General features: G+C 35.0%; 1 protein-coding gene across 2 annotated transcripts in view; it reads right to left on the bottom strand.

The window, feature by feature from the left end:
• Positions 1–22,400, bottom strand: part of LOC129245176 (tyrosine-protein kinase receptor torso) — a 130,295-nt gene extending 107,895 nt beyond the window's left edge. The window contains exons 1-2 of one of the 2 annotated variants that reach the window (XM_054883198.1): positions 22,331–22,400; positions 22,178–22,222 (exon numbers count right to left, since the gene is read on the bottom strand). The gene's annotated coding sequence lies outside the window, so the exon portion shown is untranslated. Of the gene's footprint in view, positions 1–22,177; positions 22,223–22,309 lie in introns of both variants that reach the window. The other variant, XM_054883199.1, reaches the window with a different exon arrangement.
• Positions 22,401–23,364: the final 964 nt, after the last annotated feature.

Genomic DNA, 23,364 nt, shown 5'->3' with positions numbered 1-23,364 from the left:
TGTCTATATTCTTTCCTATCCCTTCTCTGAGACTTTTCTCCTTAGCTTCTTGACTATCTATCCTCTTTCCAGAGCTTTAAATATAAATGGGCTTTTTAGTCTGAGTGTTTTAGGAGCCACCAAATCTCCTGGTGCTCCTTGGCTCAACCTTTTCAAATTTCAAATCGAATCCGGGCGCTTTTTTTATCTTTTAGGTGTTTTATTTCTTTATTGAGTTCTTTTATGGTAATGAATGAGGTAGGCGTGTTTTCGTTCACAGTAAAAGTATACAAATTGTCACATTGATTTTCATTGGGTTGGAAGGTTTTTGTTAAGTGTTTTGCAAACGCTATTGCCTTGTCTTTGTCACTTTTTGCCCATGTATTATTGTCTTTTTTGATTGAAGGAACGTTACAGTTTGGTCTTTTCAAATATTTAGTACATTTCCAAAGTGAGTAGTCACCTCTTTTTTCAAGTCTTAAACTTGAAATATACTTATTTATTGATTCATTTTTAATAAAATTTATTTCACCATTTAATTCTTGTTATGCTTTGTTTAGTTTGGTTTTGTCACTGGCGGAACGAGTTTGTTGCCATTTTCGGCGTAATTTTCTTTTGTTTGTGATGAGCTGCTTAATTTCTTTGGGGTATTAAGCTTCAGTTGTTTTCCTTTTTTGTACTCATCCAGGCAGCTGACTCAAATTACTTGGACAAACCTTTGAACTTCTTCCGCTTGATCTTTGGTGGTTATTAAGAAATCATTTAGTTGAATATTTTGAAGAATTTTTGCAAAGGATTTTCAGTCAGTATTTTTATTATGTAGCGTCGGATTACTTTCACAACCTTCGGCTATTTCAATAAAATTCGTTGACAGTGTTTTTACAATGAAAAAGTCGATCAAGTCTGGAGTTTTATTGACATCAGTTGGTCAATATGTTCGTTTCGCCGTTGAAATTAAGTCGCATCCAGTTTCTCGCGCTGCTTTGTACAACTAACGCCCTTTCACTGTGGTTAAACGTGACCTCCAAGAAAAATTTTTTGCGTTAAAATTTCCACCAATTGCGAACTTAAGTTTGTTGCATGTTGATGAGTTTCTTGTATTCGTCTGAGGATATATTGTATCTTGATGGGCAATATATAGCAGTAATTGAAAGTGGTTGGTTTTTTGTTTTAATTGTTACTGTTGTGGTTTGGAATATTTCTGTACTTAAATTGAAATCTTCGTACTGCTCAATATTTTTCTTAATTATTACAGCACTACCACCCCTTGGACAGTTGCTTGGGTGTGTAGTGTGGTAGACATTATAGTGCTTGAATTCAATGTGCGAATGTTTGGTGAAGTGTGTTTCAGAAATAAGACAGACGTCAATATTTGCTAATTATAATAAAATTTGTAATTCATTTTTGTGAATTCCGTTCGCATTCCATGCCATAATTCTCAGCATATCAGTCATTGATTTTGTTACCTTTGGACCTTATTTGTTTTTCAAGATCATTTAATCGTTTTCGGAGGTTTTTATTCAAATCTTCTTGATTATTCAATTTGAGAAGTATTTGGGTGAAAATCTGATCATTGTTTGTTGTTTTGTTTGATATCACATTCTTCTTATCTTCATTGAGAATTTCAGCAAAAGAAGGTTTTTTTGTTTTCACAGCATTGGTCCCAATAATTTTATTTGGATTATCGATAACTTTATTATTACGATTTGGCTTTCGTTGTTTATGCCTGTGTTTATCACGGATTTTTTGCAAGTTCTTTGCGACTGTAGTTAGCGGGATGATTTTCTCCGCAGTTGCAACATTTTGGGCTTTGGTGAAACAGTTTTTTACATTCCGATGTACTATGCTCTCAACTACACTTTACACATTTTAGAGTTTTGTTACAGTAGTTCTTAGTATGACCAAATGCTTGACAACTTTTACATTGGGGAATCAAATTTGAGGCTTTGCGGGTTTAATGACAACGATTAAGTGGAGAATATGGTTTATTTTGTAAATCTTGTTGATATCCTCACTTGAATCAAAAGTAACCATAAACCAAACATGTTAAATTCCAATTAGAACTAGCAATTGATGCAATTGGTTTATATTCTCTAATTCATCAAAAAATTAGAATGAGTTCAACTAATTCCCATTAGATAATTGAATTTTTTATTCCAATGGTAAAACTAATTGCAATTAGTTGCCATTAGCAAAAATAAATTGGTTTACCTTTACAATTAGAAATCTAATTGACTTCTGATAATGCAATTGTACTGTAACATCTAAGTCCTTAGTGTTTTTAGGCGTTATTCCACCGCCCGGCAGCGGAGTGCAAACATTTAACATTATTATTTATTTATTTATTATTATTATCTATTTATTTATTATATTAATATTATTATTATTTTTATTTTACTTTATTTTATTTTATTTTATTTTATTTTATTTTATTTTATTTTATTTTATTTTATTTTATTTTATTTTTTTAACACTGGAAGTATTTTGTTTATCAGAGAGAACTCTCAAAAATTATTGCTGAATTTAAGTTTTATTTCGCGGCGAAATAAAAAGGTTTGATGAAATTTAATTAATTTCGTTTTTTAATAAACTGTGTGAAATACTCGAAGTAAACGAAATATATCACAATCGCACTACACTCAGGTGTAAACTTCCAATGTTCAAAGCTATTGGACCTCGAATTGGCGCTTGAAATCGCGGAGCCGATATTCAAACGTCTTTCCCGTTCAACACTTTCGCTTTGGGGTAGGAACGGCTTTTATTTGCGTGTTTTCAATGTTTCGGTTCCAGTTGAGTTTACGATCTAGAGAAATTCAGAGGAACTTTTCTCCATTGAGCGAAAGAGCCTGGGAAGCAGGTACTTTATATTTGTTTGTAAATAACATCTTTGTGGGGTTGACGTTCAATTCACACGAGCAGACCTATTTAACTATTACTATTTCGGAAAAAATTTAAAAGCCTTTGAAATACTATTTAGTAGGTTAATTTGTTATAGTTTTTTTTTATTGTTTTATGAATCGTTATGTTTTTTCGCATCTAAATTCTGAACTACAACCTCGTAAGCCGTACATTTTTTCATAATAAAAGGCACCTTTGGCAAAGGAATTCCTTTGATTTTACATCCATATGGCATATTATATCTGCACACTTTACACGATTATTTACTTAACTTCGCTTCGTAGGCAACTGCTCGTCATAGATCTTTTTAACGTTGCGATTTTCAACGTTTACGTCAGTGAAGACTTGATTCGTTCATGGGTTCAAAGATCCCGCCAACAAGTTGGGTGACAAACAGCCCACAGTCGAGGCCCAACCAGACATCGAGAAGGAATGCAAATATTGAACATGTCGCTACGCAAGAAAGCGGCTACCCTGGGCTACAAAACTATTATGCATCAAATATTGACGAAGGCTCTTGGAAATTTTGAAAAATTGTAACCGTGCCACGATTGCCATTTGGCCGTAAATTTCTGTGAGACAATATTAGAACGATTTCGTATGGTAAACGCTACATTGCTTTTATTGGACCCTATTGGATAGAACCCCCAATTAAAATATCAACAGCTACTTCACAGCGCCAAAGTGACGGTTTGGTGCACATTGTCAAGCAGTGTAATAATTGGACCATGTTGTTTTGAAAATCGACGAAGGCCAGAAATTTGCGTGAACGGTGTCTCTTATCGGTATATGTTGAGTAATTATTTTCTGCTAATAATGATAGAATATCCATCCTTCAGTACACATACATGGTTTCAGCAAGATAGCGCCACGCCTCATATGCCCAAAGAAATCATGGCGATAGTGCGTGATTTCGACCCTAACAAACTGAAAAGCCATTCCGGTGATATATCTTCGCCGAATCCTGGACGTTTAGCTATGTGGGTACCTCTAACGTTAAGTCTATGAAAGAAATCCAGTATCATCGCAGCACTAAAAGAAAATATCGTCGTGAGGTACGTGGTATCCCGATATCACTTCTTGAACATTTAGCCGAAGACCGACTTCTAAGAGAGTATCCAACATAGCGGTCAATATTTAGAGGAAATTATTTTTAAAAAATAAAATCCGCCTTTATCTTCTTTTTACTAATTTTTCGAAATAAATTTTATCGTCAGTAATTCTATTTTAATTTCTAGTTCTTCTACCGGACATCCTACATTTGTCACATATCTTCTAAAGCACATTGACACTTCCTAGAATATGTAGCGAACTCTGCTGAGTTTTTGTTGTTGTCTGAAATATATATCTATAATTTGAAGGCTCCACTGAAGCACATGTGTAAAAATGTATATGAATGAATGGTTTAATATTTTGAATGTTAGCAAATTCCTTTTCGTAATTGCTTTTTTGTAATTGAACTCAAAATTCAGGAGCTTGTGATGTATGTGAATGTGATTGGAACATATAGTAGTTGATTGCTTTCAGTAAATATTAAATAAAATATTATTTGTGACCAAACTGTGTGCTTATTTTGGTGAAAAAAGTAAAATAATAATTTAAGCTGATTTGTAAAAAATAATTTAAGCTGATTTGAGTTACGGTAGTTAAATTTCAATATATATAAAAATATGAATGAATAAATAAGAAATATGAAATATCACCAACAAGCAAAATAATAACAACAAATGAACACTTTTTAATAACCATTTATATGTAAATATATTGGCAGGTCATGCAATATCTATTTTGACTCTATTTTGGCATATTGGCAAGATTTTCATAAAACACTTGGAAGAATTAAAAATAAAGGAGACTAAATTCGAATTCAAACTTAAAAATTTAACGAAACTTTTTTTTTACCTCTCCGTAACAAAATTAATGGCACATAATATTAGTAATTTGCGAAATAAAAAGTAATGATTTAGTTGTATTTTAGTTTAAAAATCTAATCTAAATTTTAAACCGTAGCATGATGGATAACAGGGCGTATAAGTAATATCTCTAAGTACATCGAGTCTCCCGCCTCAACAATAGCATTTGTTAACCTTTCTTTTAAAAAGTAGTTGGTTTCAATGAAACTTTGTAGAAAAAAAGTTGTAATATTATATTAAGCTTTTAATTGATACCACCGCACCGATAGATCCAAGATGGATTGCGGCGTCGACGCGGGTGTATATTCGAATGACCTCGAAACTTCCAAGTCCTTTCTAGCGAATTGGAACAGCATCTTTCGAGCAAAGGTTATCGGGATAAGGGAAGCTTGGAGGATAATCAGAAATCATCATTATCATTAGAAACGCCTGTTTCTATGGATAGTCAACCAGCCGTCTTAGCTATAAAGTCTCCAACAACCAATTCAAAAATTGTCAAACAATGCAAAGAAGAATTAAATGCCTTAGCACGCATGATAGACATCAATCTCACCTGGGTACCTACCCATGGGAACATAGAAGGAAATGAGAAAGTTCATGCGCTGGCAAGACAGGGGGCTTCCTCTAGCGTATCCGAAGTGGTATCAGCGGGCTGCTCTCGAAGCGTCTACAAAAGGGAAATTTTTTTACAATTCCAGAAGTACACTGTTGACAGATGGACCAACATGGATACCTGCAAAATAGCGAAGGAAACGTGGCCAGATTACAACAAGTCCAGAACTGACGAGCTGTTAAGAAAGCCAATAATAGACATCTTTAGAATTACGTCAACAATAACCGGCCATTGGCCTATCGGAGACCATGCTAGGAAGATGGGGTAGCCGTATAACGATAGATGTAGACGCAGCAACCAAAAAGATGCTAGGGAGGCAGTCTTCCACTATCTGTGTATCTGTGTGACTGCCCAAGTCTGGGTGTTCTACCACATAGAATGCTGGAGAAATTCTCAATGAACAACTTGGTAGAAATTGCAGGAAAGAAAATAGATGATATAGGCAGATTAATAGTCAAATCAAGATAGTTTGACTAAATAACGGTCGCACCTCTACCAATCAACCAACCATGTATATACTTATATATGTAATTGGCGATTACACCGTTTCTGAGTTCTTGGCAGAACTCGACCAGCCAATTCGGTTACGGCAGCACTGATAGTTTGATATTCTTGATATTTTTACGTATAAGTTTATAAAGTATATTGCTGTTGAGGAAATGAAAGCGAAAAAAAAAGCAATTGTACAATTTTTTGCACAACTTCTTGCAAGTAAAAGACAGTTGAAAAACTAGCAACATAAATATAATTTGATTAAATTTTTTGTTAAAAAAACACATATTTGTTTACCATCATATTTTGTATTTCCCCTCTTCTTCGAAAGGATACAGAAAACTTATCGAAATGATGTGATACTATTTCATAATTACTAATTAACGAGAGAAATATATTGTATGGTAGATCTGCTTCTTAAATTACAAATTTGAGAGCTTAGCTCGAAAATGAGAATAACTTAGTTACATGAAGACCTTCTTATATAATACTCAAAAATGGACGAGTAATGCATTCTTGGCCTTTAATCGCTTTATATGAATTTCGTATTTACACTTTTCCAGCTTTCCAGATTTTCAGCGAAAGAAGAAGCAATTCAACTAATTAAACTAACGGGTGATTTTTTAGCTATTATCTTTTTAAACAGTTGGTTTAAACAGCTGACGCACGTTTCGTGTTTTGTTTCACTGCCAAACATCTTCAGTTTGGTATATGATTTAACACAAAACGAACAACGCTTGCAAATCATTGAATTTTATAATAAAAATGCGTGTTCTGTTAAGAAAGTTTATCGCGCGCTTCTTCCATTTTATGGTCAGTTTAATCGACCCACTGAAGCGGTTATTCGAGCTTTTGTGACTAAATTTAGAACCAAATTTATATTATTGGACATCAAACCACCAACACGCTTACGTAGAGCGCGAACTGAAGAAAATATCGCAGCTGTTTCGGCCAGTGTTAATGATGACCATCAATTATCGATTCGTCGCCGTTTGCAGCAATTGGGCCTCTGTTACTCAACAACGTGGAGAATTTTGCGAAAAGATTTAGGTGTGAAGTCTTTCAAAATACAGCTGGTGCAAGAATTGAAGACGAATGACCTACCGCAACGCAGAATTTTTGGTGAATGGGCTCTTGGAAAGATAAAAGTTTTTTATCGAAAAATTGTGTAAGCAGAATTGTGGATTTTGGAGTGAAGATCAGCCAGGAGAATTCCAAGAGCTACTAATGTATCCACAAAAGGTCACAGTTTGGTGCAGTTTATGGGCTGGAGGTATCATTGGACCGTACTTCTTCAAAGATGCTGCGAATCGTAACGTAACTGTGAATGGTGAGCGCTATCGTGAAATGATATCCAACTTTTTTTTGCCCAAAATGCAAGTCATGGCATGTGGTTTCAACAAGGTGCCACATGCCACACAGCACGCGTAACAATGGGCATTTTATTTCACGTTCGGGACCTGTCAATTGGCCACCCAGATCGTGCGATATAACGCGTTTAGATTATTTTTTGTAGGGCTATGTTAAAGCTCATGTCTATTCAGACAAGCCTGCTTCAATTAACGCATTGGAAGACAACATTGAATCATTTATATGTGAGATACCGGCCGAAACATTGGAAAAAGTATGCCACAATTGGACTAAGCGGATGGACCATTTGAAGCGCAGTCGCGGTCAACATTTGCATGAAATAATCTTCAAACAATAAATTATATTGACTGAACTATCGATTTAAATAAAAAATTCATGCATTTTCATGAATTTTACGTGTGTTTTCTGGAAAAACTTTCTTATAGCTCTTAAAAAATTACTCTTTATTTTCGAAAAATATAGAATTTTCTGATGACAACACCAACAAATTTCGTTCTGTATATAATCATCCGTAGGACTTCGTTAAAAAATTGTAGGAAAAAATATCTTAAACTAAATGCACTAATAACCAAAGACTATTCATAATTGAATTATATTAGCACAGAAAAGTAGGTTTAATATAACATTTTGAAATTTAAAATATATATATATATACATATATAATTGGCGCGCATACCCTTTTTGGGTGTTTGGCCGAGCTCCTGCTCCTATTTGTGGTGTGCGTCTTGATGTTGTTCCACAATTGGAGGGACCTACAATTTAAGCCGACTCCGAACGGCAGATATTTTTATGAGGAGCTTTTTCATGGTAGAAATACACTCGGAGGTTTGCCATTGCCTGCCGAGGGGCGACCGCTATTCGAAAAATGTTTTTTAAGTTGATTCTACTTGGCTATAAATATATGTATATATATATATTAGGGCGGGTCGATTTAAAAATCGCTCATTGCTCTGTGAAAATCGTATTCTAGGGATCAAAATAAGAAACTTTGCCGAAGGATTTCAATTTACAAATATCACCATTTTTGGCCTTCAGCTAAATGGTTATGTTTTTTCTTTATTTTTATTTATTTACTAGCAAACCCGGCCCGCTTCGCTGGGCAAAGACATGGTGGGTCCACGTTTTGGCATATATTTCGAGACCCTAGTCATCAATAGGTATGAAAATTACCCCACATTAAAGCACTTATCGACAGCTTTCATTTGATGCCCATATTGCACATCCACAACCAAAGGTTACCCGGGCCCACGTTTTGACCTATATCTCGAGACCCCAGTCACGGAGCGGCATGAGAAATACTCTGTACTAAAGCATTCACCAACAGCTTTCAATTGATATCCATATTGTACAAACACATTCTAGGGTCCACGTGTTGGTCTCTATCTCGGGACCCTAGTCACGGAGCGGCATGAAAAATACTCTGAACTAAAGCATTCACCAACAGCTTCCATTTGATACCCATATTGTACAAACACATTCTAGGGTCCACGTGTTGGTCTCTGTCTCGGGACCCTAGTCACGGAGCGGCATGAAAAATACTCTGAACTAAAGCATTCACCAACAGCTTCAATTTGACATTCATATTGTACAAACACATTCTAGGGTCCACGTTTTGGTCTCTATCTCGGGACCCTAGTCACGGAGCCGCATGAAAAATACTCTGAACTAAAGCATTCCCCAACAGCTTCCATTTGATACCCATATTGTATATACACATCCGAAGGTTACCCGGGCCCACATTTTGACCTATATCTCGAGACCCCAGTCACGGAGCGGCATGAGAAATACTCTGTACTAAAGCATTCATCAACAGCTTCCAATTGATATCCATATTGTACAAACACATTCTAGGGTCCACGTGTTGGTCTCTATCTCGGGACCCTAGTCACGGAGCGGCATGAAAAATACTCTAAACTAAAGCATTCACCAACAGCTTCCATTTGATACCCATATTGTATATACACATCCGAAGGTTACCCGGGCCCACGTTTTGACCTATATCTCGAGACCCCAGTCTCGGAGCGGCATGAAAAATACTCTGTACTAAAGCATTCACCAACAGCTTCAATTTGATATTCATATTGTACAAACACATTCTAGGGTCCACGTTTTGGTCTCTATCTCGAGACCCTAGTCACGGAGCGGCATGAAAAATACTCTGAACTAAAGCATTCACCAACAGCTTTCATTTGATACCCATATTGTATATACACATCCGAAGGTTACCCGGGTCCACGTTTTGACCACTTTCCCGGCAATTATTCGAATTTTTCTCACCTTTAAAACCTTCCCTAGACCTCCACGAATAATTCAAGACCAAGATAAGATAAATCCGTTCAGCCATTCTCGAGTTATAAGCGAACATAGGGACAGATTTTCACATTTATATATATAGATAACAACATCTATTTTTTTTTTCTTAAGAAATTTATTTAGTCAGAACATGTGTAAATGAAAAAATTAATTTAAATGAGTTATAGAAAAGAAACTAAAAAGTTCGACCCAAATTGGGGGACATCAGAATTCGTTTTAGAGGTATGGTTCCTTCGGCAAAGTTTCTTATTTTGATCCCTAGAATATGATTTTCATAGAGCAGTGGGCGATTTTTTTGCCTCTCCACAAATCAACCCGGCCTAATATATATATATATATAATTGGTGCTTGCAACCTTTGCGGGGTTTCTGGCCGACCACCTCCAATCTAAGCTGTATGCCATGATGTTTTCCCACAAAACTGGAGGCACCTAAAATTTTTACGCCGTCTCCGAACGGCAAACGTTTTTTTTATTTTTGAAGGACCTTTTTAATAGAATATTTTAATATACAAAAGGAATTTCGGGCATCGCTGAAGAAGAAGTCAAAAAAAGAAGCTAGGGTGTCGACATATTCCTCGTAAAATTTTACTACAGAAAATTTACAATGATATTTCTATCAGTAATCCACATACAACACTTTTTACATATAATATAAAGATATCTGTGACTAACGTAAGAAGACTTTGTCTATATTTAGTCGCACTAGACTATTGTAAACACATGGCATCTTATATATTAGAGTGATACATGGCAACAAAAACAGTCCTCGGACTATACGGTCGCTTTTTTGCTCCATTCAATAAATATGAATTTGTTGTATCGGGAGTTTTTTTAGCTGCATGAGAACGGTTGATATTGATAACTATGGTTTGACAACTGAGAATGGCAAAATGTGTTGGTATTTCTGTTCAATGAGGCTTGGCAAGTCATCATGAAACATTTAGCGTCAGAACAAAGCTTTCAAATTGTGGAAATTTACTTTAAAAACATAAATCTGTTCGCGAAGTTCATAGAGCACTGCCTTTACTGTGAATGGCGAGTACAAAAAATTAATCAGCTAAACATCGAAAATATTTCGTGCCAACAAGATGACGCAACTTGCCAGAGTGCTTAACAACCGATTTATTGCAACATTCAAGCCACCATTGATGCCAACTCATTCCAACAATATTTGTGTTTTGCATTATTATTTTAAGTTCTTAAGCTCTTAAAAACACAACCGATGCTACGTAAACGCATACTGTGTAAATGTTTCATATTTATGTACGCAAGGTGCTAGTTTATCAATTCAAGTTTTCCCCTAAGAGGTTCACATTAAGGCAAAAAGCATAATTAAAATTGTATTTAAGAAATGTGCCTTGAACCTTGATTGGCAAAAATTATACATTTTTATATTTATAATATTAGACAATTCAGACACCAGAAAACCAGAAAAAAGTAATCGGATGCTCCAAATACCTTCATTCAAGGTATCAGATATGGGCTGACCTTGGCATTTACGGCCTTTCTGGATGACCGAGAAATATCAGAAGACTTATAGATATCATATGTAAAGCCTTAGAATTACAGTGACAATACCCGCTTAAGGAATCATGGAGTAGTCTTTCTTTGAGGAAGCAAATCAAAATATAAAGCAATCAAAATTAACGGCATCGCAAAGTTTGTAGGTAATTTTGCAAAAACAAAAAATTTTGTGCTTGCATTTATGTTATCTACGCTTGGAATCTGATTTTCCCATGTCAATCAACACACCTCTTACATAAGTGCAATGATATTTGCAAATATATGTGAATAGCTAATAGCATCTGTGTTCTGACAATAATAGATATAAACAGAAGCACATACATATCCACATAAGGCTGTGCAAACACGAATTACAGTACAGTTATTTTCCATTAAGTAACTAATAAATATTCATATCTGTATTTGTTATAGGTCAATCGATTTGGTTAGTGTTTGAACACATTTATCTGGTGAGTCTGGATTTATTGAGTACATATTCGATATTATCGGAACTAATGACAATATAGAATACAAATGGAGTAAGTTAGTTAACCTAGCCACTGCATTTTAGTTTGAGGTTTTATGGATTTTTAACGTGATTAACGTCTTATAATTCGATTTAGCCGGCTGCACGCACGAAAAAATGCGTCGTTATCTTGCTCAATCGTCGAACGAACGACAAAGAGCACAATCGGCCCCCGCGTTCGGCAACGTTCGACATCTGGCTCTCTCCTACTTGAGTGAGCATATATATGTATTAGGCCGGGTCGATTTGTGGGAAGGCAAAAAAATAGCCCATTGCTCTGTGAAAATCATATTCTAGGGATCAAAATAAGAAACTTTGCCGAAGGAACCATACCTCTAAAACGAATTCTGATGTCCCCCAATTTGGGTCGAACTTTTTAGTTTCTTTTCTATAACTCACTTAAATTAATTTTTTCATTTACATATGTTCTGACTAAATAAATTTCTTAAGAGAAAAAATAGATATTATTATAAATAAATAATAAATATTATTATAAATAAATAAAAATAAAGAAAAAACATAGCCATTTAGCTGATTTTTTCATGTAAAGGCCAAAAATGGTGATATTTTGAAATGATTGTATGGGGAACCCCCCAGGGGAGTTCCAGGGGGTGTGCCACTGGCATGGGTGGATCGGCCGTCCAAAGTTAGTGGGGGTCGGTCACACATTTGGACTCGATTGGAGCACTCTAAATGGGTCAAAGTGGGATTTTTCAAAATTTGCCCCTACCCAAAAGTTCGACCCAAATTGGTGGACATCAGAATTCGTTTTAGAGGTATAGTTCCTTCGGCAAAGTTTCTTATTTTGATCCCTAGAATACGATTTTCACAGAGCAATGAGCGATTTTTAAATCGACCCGCCCTAAATATGTATGTACATGCGCATTTGTATAAGTTTTTAATTCGAATATTGAATTTTCTTTTAAAAAAGGGTCGGAGCTAATGCTAACCGCTTTATTTGGATTCCAGATTAAGACTTAACATTTATTTTTACAATTCTATTAATTATAATAAGTTTACAATCTTAATGCAAGTATTGCATTTTTTATTCTTTAGAAAGAATTACTCAATTAGTGTTTCCAGGTCATTGTTCTGTTATTTGCATTTCCGGCACGCTTTAGAAATAAATTGCTTACCTAATGTCTACGACTTGTTTGAGTTATTGAATTAAACAATTAAGTAAAAAGTAGCAAAAGCAAGAAAACGAGAAAATAAAGGTAGCGCGTGTTAACTTATATAAATTCACATTTTTGTATTTGCATATGCCTTCTTGCTGTGTGCAAGGTAATGAACCATTTCTCTGTTGAGAATAGGACGATGATAGGAAAAATAGGAAATGAAAGATAGTGTTTCGAGTGTAAAGTGTCTTGAAAAAGGCAAATCGATGATGGTGCCTCTTAGTGTTATTGACTTATTAACGTCTGATGCACAATCGAAATTGAAGATATCTTTCATGAATTTGATAAATGTTTCGACATTTTGCACGTTTGTGTAAATGTAACTTGACCTATTCCATTGCGATTCCATTTACCTCCTTCTTTATATCCATTCAAAATATCTATCAAACAAATAAAATTGAAATTTTGTTTTGAAAATTGTAACCATTACATCAGTATTTTCTTATGACGTTGTCACGTTAAACTATCGTCAGTAAACCGACTTTACTATAATAACACTGAATAACAACCCAAAAATATCTTGTTTGATGATTACATTTTCTAAAGCAGTTTTTCATGCTGATTACAAATCTGAAAACCGTTTTTCTCTATCACGTCTGGTTTTTAAAATATTAACATAAACATACATTTTTTAATCCCTTATTGTTACGAATGAATAAGAAAATAGAGTTTAGTTTACTAAGTTAATAACATATTTGCTATTTTTTTCAGTGAAAACAATGGCGTCTAGAGGCTGCATCAATTCACCAGACTTGTTTTGTTATGTGTGCGGCTATCTCACAGACAAAAGACACCGAAAGACATTTACACCATTTCTGAGAAAAGCTTATGAACTATACTTTGATTCAAAGGTTGACAGCGGCAAGTTATGGGCACCACAGTTCATTTGTTTGACATGTGCATGCAACTTACGGGGTTGGATAAGGAAGGCTAAAAATAACAACCATCTGGCATTTGGAGTTCCTATGATATGGCGTGAGTCAAGCAACCACATCACTGACTGTCATTTCTGTTTGACAAATGTCACAGGTTTCTCATACAAGACTCGTTCATCTGTGAAGTATCCAGATATTCCCTGGGTTTCAAAACCAATTCCACATGATCCAGTCAGTTGTCCAATACCAACATCACCTACAGAATACAGAGTCGATGATGCAACACAAGAAGAAAGTTCGTCTTTCAGCAACATGGCAGACTCTGACTACAATCCTGATGATGATGAAATTCATTTGATTAATAATGATGATCTTTGCGACCTTGTACGGGACCTGGCACTAACAAAAGGTCAATCTGAACTGCTAGGTTCACGTCTGAAAGAGTTTAATTTGCTATCACCAGGTACAAGAACTTCACAATTTCGACATAGACACAAAGAACTCGTGCAGAACTTTTAATTTAAGGAACTTTACGTTATACCTATGTATTTTACAAGTGTATTATATCTTAAACTATGTGTATTTATGTTAAGTAGTACTCTATTCAGCGATATATGCTCTACTGTGACTTGCCTGCGAGTTGTTTGCTTTGATACAATATTAAACATACATATATAAATGGTCAATGCCAGATATCTCAACAACGGTGGGTGATAGAGACAAACGGTTTCTATATTTGTAATCAGCATGTCTTACTTGTCTTAAAACAAGTATTGGTTTCCAAGATATTTTCCGAAAGTTTTTTTTTGTTGATCAGTGTAATTTAAACGTGTAGGGGTTAGCAAATTTTGTGCTTACGTACAATATGGGAAATATGACTACTGAAGGAAAAATTCGACGAGAAGATGGCTCCAAGATTTCCTAGACTGTTTCAAAAACTGAATTCCACATTTTATAAATTGCCGGCTCCGCCTTGTGAATTTTCGTACATAACCCTAAAACATTTTTCAACATCTAAACCTAGATGATTTTTAATGCATCAAAAATGTAAATTATCTATTTCATCCTGAAGTTGCACTATAACTGTGTGACCTTTTATTGTAGTGAAAGATTTAAAATCGTCAGCATATAAGAGAAAATTAGCAAAAGGAAAGCGATTGTTTATATCGTTGAAGAGTAATATAAAAAATATAGCCGTTCTGAAAAGGATGCAATGCAATACTCGTAGATCGTTTGGCAACAAAACCATACTGATTAAGCAAAATCATGCTCTTGTTTGCAAAATTAAATTTTTCAATTACAATAGTTTGAATTAGATATTTTTTCTCAACATAGAGAAAGATGCTGAAATCGTACGACTCAACAAAAATGCAGAAAAAGCCAAACATCTGCAGATTTCACGCAAGGTGGAGAGCAGAATGCCAGAAGGCACGGTAATTGGGGCTTACTGCTCCGAGGGTTATTTGGGCGTCACGATACAAAACGACAATAGCTCACACGACGCAATACAATACGGCAGGAAACAGAACATATTTCACTCATACCAAACTTTTAATATTTAAACTTCTTACGAGAGACTGCAAACTCCGTCTATTGCTTACTTACTTACTTATATGGCCTGAACAAGGCCTGCTCACTCCTTAAGACACATAGAAAATGGTCCATACAGTATGTGACCACGTGTTGTCCCCGCTATCAGGCGGCCTCTGCCTCAACGGCTACCACCTCCTCGAAACCTTAACGGTTAGAAGCCCATTGGTGCAATACAACTCCGTGTATCAGACCAGAATACCTCGGAACCTGACATCAGTTAAATGCAATTCTTACAATGGCTGATGCCACTTTCGGCTGAAGCGAATTTCAACGAAGCTAATTGGGCCGAATTCGCGGAAATTACAGAGGACACCTTCACCGCTCTCCCCATCCCCATCGACGTACGGTTGGCTCCCGCTTGTTAGTAAGTGGATTAAAGTCGCTTGAGTTCAGAAGTTCGATTCTATCGCTTTCTGTTGTGTTTAATTTACTTCAAGATGACATTGATTGATCGCTTTTTTTGCAAGGTATTAACTTTCTTATTCCGGCGATAACTTTACGAAGCTCTTACCGTTTTACCTGAGGATATTCAAAACGAATTTCGAGTCCAATGCACCTATTACTCGGACTATTCGCGAATTTTATGAGATCTCGAATTCCATATCGTTAGATTTTAAATTTACTATGAATGAATTTTCTTTTTTGTTGAATTCGTCATATAATTCGCTAATATAATTGTTATTGTTTTGATAAAGTTGTACTATATTTTAATTTTAGCTCGTTTTATTTAATATTTTATTAATAAATGGTTTATATGTTATTAGCTCTAAGTAATAGTGGTTGGTTTCAAAATATTTATTCATAGATCACTTACCGCTCCGGCCTAATCCAACACTTCTAACGCAGTCAACAACTCTATGTTTCGCGAAACCATGGCTCGAATCAAACAAGATAACTAGTGATTTGTCTTCACTGACGGTTCAAAAGCAATACGTGAGATTTGAATATTTATAAATAGCTCCCTATCCATATATATACACATAGTAGAAAAAGTCTGCCTTCACCTATGCAAATATTCTTTGCATTAGAAAAAGTTCAAAACGATAAATATTTCAGAAATTTTTTTTAATGAGTTTTATTTACTTCACTTAAACGTAACTATCACACATATTTCGCTACCAATAACAAAATCAAATTTAAAATGAGATCACATAAAATTAAAAAGGCCATTCAAACTAAACGGAAAAAGTTGGCGTTCACTTCAGTAATAATAAAATAAAAGGCTTAAGATCATAGAAATGTTTTAAAATTAATAGCTAGTTGGATATCCACGCCTTTTTATGACTCCTAGAAGGCGTCTTTTCATTGATCCAACTAGTTTGGCTGTTATTTCTGGACTTATGGCTTCCCATTCCTCTTTAAGCGCGTTCTTAAGCATTTCCTTGCTAGTTATTGTACGCTCTCGTATTTTTTTTTCTAGAACGTCCCATAAGTGCTCAATGGGGTTAAGGTCAGGTGATTGTGGCGGTGTGCGAAGTTGTTTTGGAACATTATACAACAACCACAACCTAACAATCTCTGCTGTGAGTTTCGGGTCGTTGTTCTGTTGGAAAACGAATCTTTCACCGAGTCCCAGTTTGATTTCACTTTCTCTCAAATTCGTTTTTAAAATTTTGAGATAATCATGTCTGTTCATTATCGACTCAATAAACTGTATATTTCCAACGCCCGAACTAGCCATACACCCCCATATCATGGCAACTCCTCCCCATGCTTTACCGTAGGTACCAGATTTTGCTTTCCAAGTGCCGTTTCGTTTTTCCTTCAAATAATTTTACGACCTTTTATCCCGAAAATGCAAAACTTGCTCTCTTCTGAAAAAATCACACTATTCAAAAACTCAGGTGGCTTGTTTACGTATTCCTTGGCGAAAGCCATCCGCTTAAGTCGATTTAATCGCGATATGAAGGGTTTTTTTCGGGCCACTCTGCCGTGAAATCCGATTCTTTTTAGAATTTTTCTTACTGTATCTGGATGTACTTTCTTTTGGTATTTTACTTCTATGTCTTTTGAAATTTGGCTTGCTGTTAGTCGTGGATTAGACTTCACAAGAATAGTTATGTTGCGTTCTTCTCTTTCCGTCAGTTTTTTTCAACGCCTAGAACGAGGTTTAGACTCCTAACAATTCGTTTGCTTGAAGTTGTTTATCACTCTTTGGACCGAGGAGTATTGCCTCCCAACAATTTTCGCGATTTCCCGATAGCTCTTACTATTTTTCCACAAACTTACAATGATTTTCCTTTCACCAATATCTATTTCTTTTCGCCTTTGGTCCATAGTAACAAAAAATGTATTTCTAATATCAATTTTTCCCTCTTTAGGTTTGTTCTTAACCGCGTCAACTAAATGAATGATTTAAAATTACATCTAACGTAATTGCCATGCAAATAATCGTCACTATTCGAAATGAACGCACACTTTTTCTGCTCAGCCTATTTAAGTAACCGTTATCTGAACACGACGCAGCTCAAACTTCAAAAAATTTTGTTCATACCCTCTACGAATAATTTTCTTTCAAATAAGTGAAAAGAAATAACTGAGAGTTTTAAGATAAGCACGTTAAATTATTTTAATACTTTATAACAGTGGGCGAACGCAGACTTTTTCTACCATGTGTATATGTATACATATGTAAATATGTACGTGCATATAATTTACTTAGCTTATGTACGTTTCTTCTTAAATCACATAACTCATATTGGTGACTTAATTACAAACTAATGAAACACGCAATCTAATTGAATGGAAACATTTTCGAAGTAAAAATGCTTGGGTTCCATTATTTACGTCTGCGTGTTGTGCACACTCACGTGACCATTCAGAGAGTTTGATTGATTTCATTTTCAATAGATATATATATATATATATCATGCTTTATCAAAAACACAGCCGTTTTCGAGAAAAATACATTTGATGTGAATGAGTGTGTACATGTTTACAGCTATTTGGCAATATTACAATAAATATGTACAGTATATGCCAATATTTGTTTACGTAATAATTGAATTTGCGGATAATTACAAAGGCAATCATAGGTAAGAAGGCTAGCACAGCGCACGCTCGATAACATGAACGCTCTAAAGCGTGAACACCCCAATACGTGAACAGACATTTTTGTACATTGACTACTCTAAAACGTGAACAAACCCAAAAAGCTCTATAACATGAACAATAAACGTTACAATTATTTCAAGTAATTCTGAAATTGGGAATCCCCTAATTTTTAAATAGGCATTTTATTCGTAATTGCATGTAAGGAGTAAAATATTTCAGTCGCGGTTTTGGTTTTGCGAAGAAGGTTTCGTCTTTGTTTTCTGGTGAAAATGTGTTCTAACCAACCCGTGTGCTTAACATTAAAAAGGCAAAAAAGCTTTTTAAAAAAAGGCTCATCTGTGACGATTTTAGCAAAGAAATACAATGTTGCTAAATCAACAATTTGTAACTTCTTCTCTTCTTAATTGGCACGATAACCGCTTACGCGATTTTGGCCGAGTTTAACAAAGCGCGACAGTCGTTTCTTTCTCGTGCTAACTGGCGCCAATTGGACACACCAAGTGAAGCCAAGTCCTTCTCCACCTGATCTTTTCAACGCAGAGGAAGCCTTCCTCTTCCTCTGCTACCACCAGCTGGTACCGCATCGAATACTTTCAAAGCCGGAGCGTTTGTATCCATTCGGACGACATGACCCAGCCAACGAAGCCGCTGGATCTTTATTCGCTGCGCTATGTCTATGTCGTCGTAAAGCTCTTACAGCTCATCGTTCCATGGCCTGCGATATTCGCCGTTCCCAAAGTGCAAAGGTCAAAAAATCTTCCCCAGAATCTTTCTCTCAAACACTCCAAGGGACGACTCATCGGATGTTGTCATCGTCCACGCTTCTGCGCCATACGTTAGGACGGGCATGATAAGAGCCTTGTAGAGTGTTAGTTTTGTTCGTCGGGAGAGGACTTTACTGCTCAGTTGCCTACTTAGTCCTAAGTAGCACTTGTTGGCAAGAGAGATTCTATGTTGGATTTCAAGGCTGACATTGTTATCGGTGTTAATGCTGGTTCCTAAATAAACGAAGTCTTTTACAACCTCGAAATTATAGCTGTCTACAGTGACGTGGGTGCCGATACGCGAGGGCGTCGACTATTTGTTTGAAGACAGGAGGTACTTTGTTTTGTTCCCTTTCACCACCAGCCCCATTCGCTTTGCCTCTTTATCCAGTTTGGAGAAGGCAGAACTAACAGCGCGGTACTTAAGGCCGATGATATCGATATCATTGGCATACGCCAACAATTGTCAAAATTTGTGTCACGAATTGTGGCATTGTTTCAACATCAAAAGTTAAATAAAATATTTAAAAACTGTTGTTCGGGGGTTTGCGAGGTCGCTGAATATGAATATGATAGATTATTTAAAATCAAAATGGCGGATCCAATATGTCGGACATGTTTTTTAAAATTTAACGGATCCTCTTAAGATTCAATACACGGGGTTTTTGGCGTTGCTGATTGCGAATCCGATATCAGATTTCAGAAATTCAATATGGCGGATCCAATATGGCGGACATATTTTTTAAAAATTCATCAGATCCGCTTGAAACTTTTCACTCGGGGGTTTTGGAGGTCGCTGATTACGAATCTGTTGTGAGATTTAAAAAAATCAAAATAGCTGATCCAATATGGCGGACAAATTTAAAAAAATGCATCGAATTCTTTCTAAACTCGTTACTTAGGGGTTTTTGGTGTCGCTAATTGTGAATCCAATATCAAATTTAAAAGATTATAAATTATGGATCCAATATGGTTTTCGAAACTCAAAATTCATCGGATTCGTTTGAAATTTTTTAGTCGGGGATTTTTAGGGGCTTTGATTTTTTGACAAGTTTATTAAAAGGTTTTTCAGAGTGAAGAGAAAGAATAGTACAAGTACATCTCTCTCGATCATTTTTCGTGGTACAATTGTTTGGCATTTGTTAGTACAACAATTGTTAGAGAGCAATTTGGTTACTAGCTCCTGTTCCTCTTCATCCACAGTAGATAAATCTATCTTAACGAAAGCTTTTTCCATATCATCTTCTGAATGAGTCAAATATAGTTCACCATCATCATCGCTATTCGAACTAACATCATCGTCATCATCGTTTTTAGGAAAATATTTACTGTAAACGGCACTAAACTCCTCGTCAACACTCATGTTTCACTATTTTGTGAACAAAAGACTAACAGAAATGATTACATATACGTAGTAACAGAAAAGCCACGAAGTAGAATAAGGAGACGTAGCGCAGCTGTCAACTGTAAAATTGTCAATTTGACATCATATTCGTAGTCAGTGGCTTTAAAACCCTTTACAAACATGTGTCACTTATTTATAGTTATTGTTGCTATTTGGAAAACTTAAATTATTTTTTCTCTTGGATATGCCATTTAAAATTTTTCAAATTTGACACCAGAATCGTATTCAGCACTTCGAAAAATTTTTGTCATCAGGTCTTATAAGTTTTTTTTGGCATGAATGTCGGTACAAAAGCTAACTTATTTTTTAAAACGATTTCTGCGATTTGCATTAACTTTTTCTTATTTATTTATATAATATATAAAAAAATGTTTTTCACTGCTTCTGTGATTTTATTGATACTGTGATCTATACTGAAGAAAATAAGGCAAACCGGATTGAAAAATATTAATATTTAAAAAAGTTACAAGGGTTTTTAGAAGTTGAAACTTTAACTGCTGTTTTCTCGAAAACTTGTTTTCGCACATAAGGTACCTTTTCATAGACCAGGTCACATATATTAATATTCGGTTCGTCTACATTTTTATTACTGCATTATGTTATACACCCAATAGAAGGTACAATTACTTTTCTTTTGATACACAAATTTGTTCTGTGAAATCCCACAACACATAAATAAACGAATAGTGCCACTGCCTCCGGCCTCCTGCCTCCGGTGCATGAACCCGCTAAAGATCGTAACCCGCTAAAGATCATAACCCACAATCAAACGTTTCTCTTGAATATTAATAATATTTTTTTAATTTCCACCTAAAATTTCCATTAATGGTCCCTTATAGGGAATCTCAGCTAAATATACATATTTACTTCCGCTTTCTTTTTTGATAGAAAGTTTAATTACATTTAGTTTCATAAAAACGTTGACTAACTGTGTTCGAAAATAATGACAATACAGTAAACTCCATTTTTTTTTAAACTCAAAACAATAAAACATTACAAATGTCTTGAAAACTTTTTTACTTGTTACAGTCACTACTAATACATAAAACTTCTAAGCCAATTTTTGTCATATGACATGAACACACATTTTTTATATAACATAAACATATACATACTTATATATAGATCCAATGAAATTTTAACTGTAACTGAAATTTTACACAGACAAAAATTAATTGCCACTTTCGCCTTGATTTTGTCATATATTTTCAAATCTTAAGTTCACCAAAATTTTCTGCCTAAAATATAGTATTTATTTTACGTGTTTTACATTAAATTAAAATTCCTTCTCACATTTTTTTGTAAGTTTATATTCTTTTGCCATTGGCACCACAAAATTTATTTATCAAATTCATAGACACACACACACAACTACACAATTTGCCATTGTTCGTAAAAATGTTCAATCAGACAGTATTTCAGCAATTCTGCAATTCAAAAGTGACACCGCAGTAAAACACTGAACACGGTTTTTAAAGAGTCCACTTTGATCGGACTACAGCACTCGAAATTGATTTCAAATACAGCAGCGTATATACACATGTATAAAATTAGCATTCATTTCACAAGCAGTAAACAACATTGGCACCAACACAAACACTTGAACCACAACCATTGCCGGCGACATACTTGTACATACACAAGTATATAAATAGGCGTTGGAAAAGAGTAGAAAAATTAAATTTGAATTCAAACTTACTAGGTATTCGTCGGTTTTTGCGTTGTGAATCCTTCACTTATTCACCTATACATTGAAAAAAATATAATTTATCTTTTTACATTCTCTGTTACTATTTTAAAAACATTTTGAAAGCTTCCAACTGTTAATTACCCGCCAAACTTTGAAACTCACTATTATATGCACACACACTTTTGCATTAGCTGATTTGCGGTTAAAATGTATTATCAATGGACACTCAAATATTTGACATTATAAAACAATACCTATTATGACACACACTTTCAAAATTTATATAGCGCTTATATTTTTATTTTATATTTATTTAACATTGTTTTTATAACACCGCTTTTTAATTTGCTCACAACTGCTGCGTTGAACTATTGAGCACGAAGTGTTATGGAATTGCCTGTGTACTAATGGTTTTATCAATTCCGACTGCTGTTAAAGAAGAACTTTGGCTTGCAGGCGTGTGTGTGTTACTAAGAAAACAAAAACCAGTTGCCGCGCGTTTGCGTAGTTGGCAGTGTTGCCATGTTGGGGGCAAGTATTACTGATTTCTTTTTTGTGAAAATGTGTAAATTTTATAAAAAAATTTGCATTTCCAAAATTTTTCCCAAATTATATAATATTAATTTTTTTTAAGTGTGACGGACCGCATCTTAATCTAATAATTCAATTTGCATTATTTACATTAATAAGAGTGATAATAGCAATAATAATGGAAAAAATACAAATAAAAATAATAGGCTCGCGCCTACATTCATCAATATATTATATTTAGACCAAGTATCTCTTCCCATAAATACCTACAGTTTTATACCAGCCCTCGGTCAAGAATGATAAAATACAACATTGTGTCTGTAGAAATGAAAAACTGTGAGTAACTTTGCCTTGACATGAAAATTGTGAACTAAAATGGGAAATTTGCTTAGGATAATGTAAACAAGGAAAATAATAGAAAAGAAAAAGAGAAACAAATTCTTTGTAAACAAAAAAATTTTAAAATAAAATGTCTACAATTACGTCAGCTTAACAACTGATTCCATAAAATTGATTGAGATCCGATGAGCCGTTTCGCGATATACGTAACCATTTGTATTTTTTCGTACCTTCAAGCGCTAGTTGGTGGTTTATCACAACTTTTGATGGCAGAAATGCAAAAGCAATCTATTTATTTAATATTTAAATACCCGACTACGATGGCT

Source organism: Anastrepha obliqua, chromosome 4 (genome assembly GCF_027943255.1).
Source record: "Anastrepha obliqua isolate idAnaObli1 chromosome 4, idAnaObli1_1.0, whole genome shotgun sequence".
Lineage (NCBI taxonomy): Eukaryota > Metazoa > Arthropoda > Insecta > Diptera > Tephritidae > Anastrepha > Anastrepha obliqua.
Note: the sequence above shows the minus strand (reverse complement) of the source record. Positions and strands in the feature narration are given on the sequence as shown.